This window comes from Theobroma cacao, chromosome 4 (assembly GCF_000208745.1).
Source record: "Theobroma cacao cultivar B97-61/B2 chromosome 4, Criollo_cocoa_genome_V2, whole genome shotgun sequence".
Lineage (NCBI taxonomy): Eukaryota > Viridiplantae > Streptophyta > Magnoliopsida > Malvales > Malvaceae > Theobroma > Theobroma cacao.
The window spans coordinates 3,836,485-3,842,929 of record NC_030853.1 but is presented as its reverse complement, the minus strand read 5'-3'; positions in this window follow the sequence as shown (position 1 = coordinate 3,842,929).

The window sequence follows — 6,445 nt, the reverse complement described above, 5'->3', positions numbered from 1 at the left end:
ACAGGGTATCTATAAATATCAAGGATAGAGCTTGATGTAATCTGCCATCTAGCGTTTACCCATATGATAACTCTAAGTTTAATAAGCTCCCATATTAACTCCTTATCCCATACTTTGTTGTGAAAAACCACCTCATTTCTGCCAATCCAAATAGTCCAAGTTATAACGAACACCGTAGTTTTCCAGATTTTGTCACTACCCAACACCACCTTAGTAGCATTCCACATAATCATCAGCTCCTTAAATCTAGCCAGCATAACCCAAGCGAAACCCCATTTTTTGCACTATTCCTACCATAGACTTCTGACACTTATACACCCCACAAACAAGTGGTCAATAGTTTCAATGGAGTCTTTACACAAAGAACATGAAGCCTCAGCACCGTTAATGATCCCCTTTTTTGTTAATTCACCTTTGACTGTTGTCTTCCCATGCATGAGTTGCTAGATAAGCGCTTTCGTTTTGTGCAGTGCAATACCCTCCCAAACCCATTTCCATTCCCTTTGGGTTGTCCCTCCCGCCTCACCATAATCTTGATAGAATGATTTAACCAAAAATTCACCACTAGTAGTTTTCTTCCACACAAGTTCGTTCTTCATATTTTCGCAAAGGAAGAACTCACTAATAGTATTAATGAAAGAGTTATATTGCTCTTGTTCCCGTCCAAAAATATCTTTTATAAGTTGCACTCTTCACTCCTAAATCCTATTTTCTCATTCACCAAACTCTTTGACAGTGTTGCATTTGTTGTCAGTCAAAGCATAAATTCTTGGGAAAGGCTCATTCAAACAAACACTTTCGATCCACTCATCAAACCAAAATATAATATTCTCCCCATCTCCAAGAGCGAAACCAAAATTGGGTTGGACCTGCATATAGAAAGAGTTAGTAGGGGATAAGGGTTTTGTAATATTTTTCCATACCTATGAAACTTTTTTTCAGATCACCACTTGAGGTAGCAGACACTTTGCATTTTCCTCATTTTTTTTGCTCACCACTTTTCTCCACAAACTCTCTCTTTCTCTTCCATACCTCCAAACCCATTTACTGAGCAAAGCCCTATTTTTTGTCTGAAGATCAACCATACCAAGTCCACTTTCATTTTTTGGTTTACACACCTTATCCCACCCTATATAATGAATTTTCCTTCTGTTTTCACTTCCTCCCCAGAGAAATCTTTGTTAAATTTTTTGAATTTCATTGCACACTCTAATAGGCATAAAGAAAATGGACATATGATAAATAAGTAAGTTAGAAAGCACCGACCTCAGAGTGATCTGTCCTCCCATAGACAGCAACTTGGATTACTAGCCAACAAGTCTATTTTGGAATTTTCGAATAACTAGCCTCCACACTTGCTTAGATCTTTGGCCCCAAGAGGAAGCCCTAAATAAGAATTGGGTAGCGAGTCATTTTTGCATCCTATCACATACGCCAATTCCTCAATAATCTCTGATTCCATATCAATCCCTATGAGTCTACTTTTGGCAAAGTTAATCTTGAGTCCCGACATCAATTAGAAGATTTTTAGTACCTTTTTTATGTTCCTTATTTCTTCAAGGTTAGGATAACAAAAGATCATGATGTCATCAGCAAATTGGAGATGCAACACCGTGAGTCCGTTCCTACGAACTTGAATACCATTACAGAAGCCTTTAGTTTCAGCTATTTTCATCAGACAACTAAAACCTTCAGCCACCAAGTTAAACAAGAAAGGAGACAACAGACACCCTTGTTGAAGACCTCGTTGCATGCAAAAATTTTTGGTAGGTGATCCATTCACAAGAACTGACATTCAAGTTGTGGAGATGCACTCATGAATCCATCTTCACCACTTTTCATGAAACCCCATCTTTGACATAATGAAGTCAAGGAACCCCCAATCAATGCAATCGTAAGCCTTCTCGAAATCAACTTTCATAATCAACCCTCCAGTTTCTTTTTTCTTGATCAAGTTAATCAACTCATTAGCAACAAGAACAGTATATGTCAACTGCCTCCCTTTCACAAAAGCAAACTGGTTATTTTCTACCACTTCACCGATCACCACTTTGATTCTATTAGTAAGGAGTTTAGCCACAATTTTGTAAAGGCTTCCAACCAAGCTGATAGGTCAATAATCCTTCATTTCCACTAGGTTTCTAACCTTTGGAATAAGCGTGATAAAGGAGTTGTTGACACCAACATCGAGTTTACCCGTTGAGAAAAATGAGTTGACAAACTCCATCACCTTCCTTTTAATGACCCTTCATTGTTTCTTAAAAAAATTTATATTATACCCATCAGACCTTAAGCTTTACCCCCATCACAGCTATCAACTATCTCCCATCCTTCATCTTCAGTTATTGGTCTTATCATCTCATCTGCTGCCCTTTAGCTAATCTGCCTCAACCCATAGTTCAGTTCAGTTACTTCTAACACCCAATTCAACTTGTACAAGTTTTCAAAGTAAGCAGCATTGAGAGTCTTGACACCATCAAGATTTTCAAAAAACCCCCCCTTAACCTTGACTTTGTTAATATAATTACTCCTCTCTCAAGCCGAAGCCATACCATGGAAATATTTGGTATTCCTATCCCCTTTATTGACCCACTTCATTTTAGATTTCTATTTATATTCCCTTTCTTGAATCCTATACAGGTTCTAGAGCTCTGTTTTCTTAGCCACTATATTAGTTTGAAAGTTCTCTTCATTATGACTGACCAGATAACCCTGATTCAGGTTACTTAACTCCTTTTCAAGCTGACCGATTCTTTCAAAAGTGTTCCCAAATTTTTGCTTTTGCCATTCCTGAATTTTGAGCTTTAGATTTATGAGTTTTTCCCAGACCCCAACCCCTCTTTTGACACCATTATCAGGTTGATCCCAAAAATCCTTAACAAGCTCCTAAAATTTTTTTTCATCCAACCAATAATCTAAACACTTAAAGGGTTTAGAACCCCAATTTATTTACTTTGCACCAATTTTCACTAAACAGTGATCAAAAATTGAGCACGAAAGACAGGTTTGAAAAACATTATCAAAACGCTCTAAAATATTAACATCAATAAGGAATCGACCAAGAAGTAAGTTAGTCGACTAAGTGCTCACTGCTAGAAACTAGAAACAGAAAACAGAGACAACTTAATTGACTAAGACATAAGTTAGTCGACTAAGAGCATTCTACTAGAAAATTTGAATTGTGCACTAGAAGACAGATTAGTGGCTAGAACTACTACCAAACTATTTTCAAAGGTAAAAACTGTCTAACCCACATCAGAGCTGATTTTTCAAGCATAAAAAGGACTTCCAACGACTACAAAAGTAGATTAAAGGCTTCCAAGTCCAAAAGAGCTCAAAAACCAGAAAATACTCTTTGCTCATTTACTGCACTCAACTTTTATTTTTGTAATTGAGATTTGCACCTCACTTTGTACCACTTAGATCAACTTTGTGATCATAGGTACACTCTTATCACTTTTCTCCTTGTATTCTTAGAGTGAGCGGGTCACTCTAAGGTATTGATTCAAGCTAGGATTGCTTGATTGATCATAGGTTCTAATTTAGCCTTGAAAAGTTAAGTGTTGGGTTTTAGTTGATCCCAATAAAAACTATTGTGAAAGGTTTTGGTTAAGCCTAGTAAAAACTATTGTAAAGCTTGGTGAAAGCTTATGAATTTCACCATTCATAGTGAATTGGTTTGGAAAATCCTTGGTTGAACAATCAAGGTAGTGGATGTAAGTCTTGGACCGAATCACTCTAAATCCCTGCGCATTATCTACGCTGTTTTCTTTTTCATTGCTTTTCAAATTAGGTCATCCTCTTACTAAGAGCCAAAAAGTGCTATTTACCTTCCTTCTAGCACATTTACTTAGGACCAACAAGTGGTATTAGAGCCTAACCCTTGTTATTAAGGTCTAACACCTTTGCGAAGATCCAAATGGCTCTTAAAAAATCCATAGTTGCTGAGGGATAATCAACAAACAGACTACCTCTGTTTGATGGCTCAAATTACCCTTATTGGAGTATTTAGATGTCAATATATATTAAAGCAATTGATTATGAGATGTGGGACATCATAACTGGTGGACCATTCACTCCCTCAACTTTAAATGTAGTGACCAACGAGATGATCCCTAAGCTAAAGTTTGAATGGACCAAGGTTGAAACCAAAAAGGTCTAAACCAATTTTAAGGCAATCAATACATTGCATTATGCTTTAACCCCTACTAAGTTCAATAAAGTATTAAGTTGTACCATAACAAAACAGGTGTGTGATAAACTTAAGATTATCCATGAAAGGGCTTCTTAAGTCAAAGAGTCCAAGATAGCCCTCTTGACCCCCAATTATGAAATATTTAAGATGGAGCCTGGTGAAGATATCACCAACATGCTAGATAGATTCACAAACATTATAAACAAACAAACTTAGTCAGCTAGGCAAACCAATCCCGAGCATGAAATTGTTAAAAGACTTTTTAAAAGCTTACACAAGAATTGAAAGCCTAAGGTTACAGCCATTCGAGAAGCCAAGGACTTAAATGTTATAACTTTGGATGAAATTTGTGGTTCTCTCCTTACTTGTGAGCTAGAGCTTAAGGAAGAGGAAGAAGAAGATAGGAGAGAAGCAAAAGAAAAGAATAAGAGCATTGCCCTAAAAGCCAGCATTCTTGAAGAAAAACTAGATGAGTTATCCTATGATGATGATGAAGAATTGGCACTAGTTGCAAGGAGATTTATAGGCTGAAGGAACAGAAGATTGGCTAAAAGAGGGTTTAGAAGATATCAAGGTTCTTTATGGAGAACCAGAAACAAAAATAACTCCAATAAAAAGAAAGAGCTTACATGCTTCGAATGCAAGAAACTTGGACATTTTAAGTCCGAATGCCCCTTGCTGAAAGAAAAAACTTCAAAGAAAAACAAGAAATCAAATAAGGCAATGGTGGCAGCTACTTGGTTAGATAACGATACTTCAAGTTCTGAAGTTAAGGAAGAAAAAGCTAAAGAAAGAGCAAATTTGTGTTTGATGGCACGGGATGATGAATCCAAGTTATCCTCATCCCCTTGCAATATTTCTGTTGATGAATTTCAAGATGAATATGAATGTTTATATGAGAAATTTGAAAAACTTGTTTTGAAATACAAGACTTTAAAGAAAAAGTCAACATCCCTAGAATCAGATTTGGAAAAGATTGAACTTGACTTTGATTCTGTTTTTAACAAAGAAATTTTTTGCAAATTGAATTAGAATATTCAAAAACAGATTTTGAAACTCTAAAATTGGAATTGGAAAGCAAAACTGAAGCATTACAAAAGGTAAGTGAAGAAAATATTGCACTCAAATGTTTGAAAAATGAAACTTCAAAAAGAAATGGATACTTCCAGAAGAATTCCATTAAGGCAGCAGTTAGGTGTTATATTTGTGATAAAATTGGTCATTTATCATATGATTGCTATAGAAAAAGAGATGTGCAAAAAATTAAAAAAATTTGGGTTCCAAAAGGATCTTTTGTTGCTGCTAACAATCAAGGACCCTTCAAGGTATGGGTACCTATTAAGAAAATTTAAAAATTTATTTTGTAAGTTGAGCTACACTCAAAAGATACATGTTTAAGAGCTCAAGTAAAGAAAAAGTAGCCTTGGTATATGGACACTGGCTGCTCAAGGCATATGACGGGAGATGAAATGCTATTTGCTTAGTTAGACAAAAAAAAGGGAGGTACCGTATCCTTTGGTGATGATTCAAAAGGTAGAATTCATGGCATAGGAACGGTTGGTAAGAACTCCCAAACTCAAATTAGTCATGTATTTTTGGTTAAAGGTTTGAAACATAATTTATTGAGTATTAGCCAATTATGCGAAGAAGGTTTTAAGGTATGTTTTAACTCAACTAAATGTAAAGTGATAGATATAAGTACTAACAAAGTCTCATTTATAGGAAAAAGAATAAAAAATATGTATGTTGTATTTCTCGAGAATCTTGAAATGGATTGTGAAACATGTCTTGTAGCAAAAGTTGAAAATGATGGTCAACTATGGCATAGGAGACTTGGACATGTGAACATGCATACCATGTCAAAATTAATTAGGAAAAATCTAGTTATAGGATTTCCTAAGCTTAAACTCGAGGATGATCAAATTTGTGATGCATGTCAATTAGGTAAATAAACTAGAACATCTTTTAAACCAAGAAAGTTGTCTCCATATCTAGACCTCTTGAATTGCTACACATTGATCTATTTGGTCTAATAAGTACAACTAGTCTAGGAGGAAAATCTTATGGCTTTGTAATAGTTGATGACTACTTTAGGTACACTTGGGTCTATTTTCTTGCTCATAAGAATGATGCTCTACCAACATTCATAAGTCATTGTAGAAAGGTTGAAAATGAAAAATGACTAGCTATAGTTAATATTAGAAGTGATCATGAAGGTGAGTTTGAAGGAGATGGATTTAAGAATTTTTG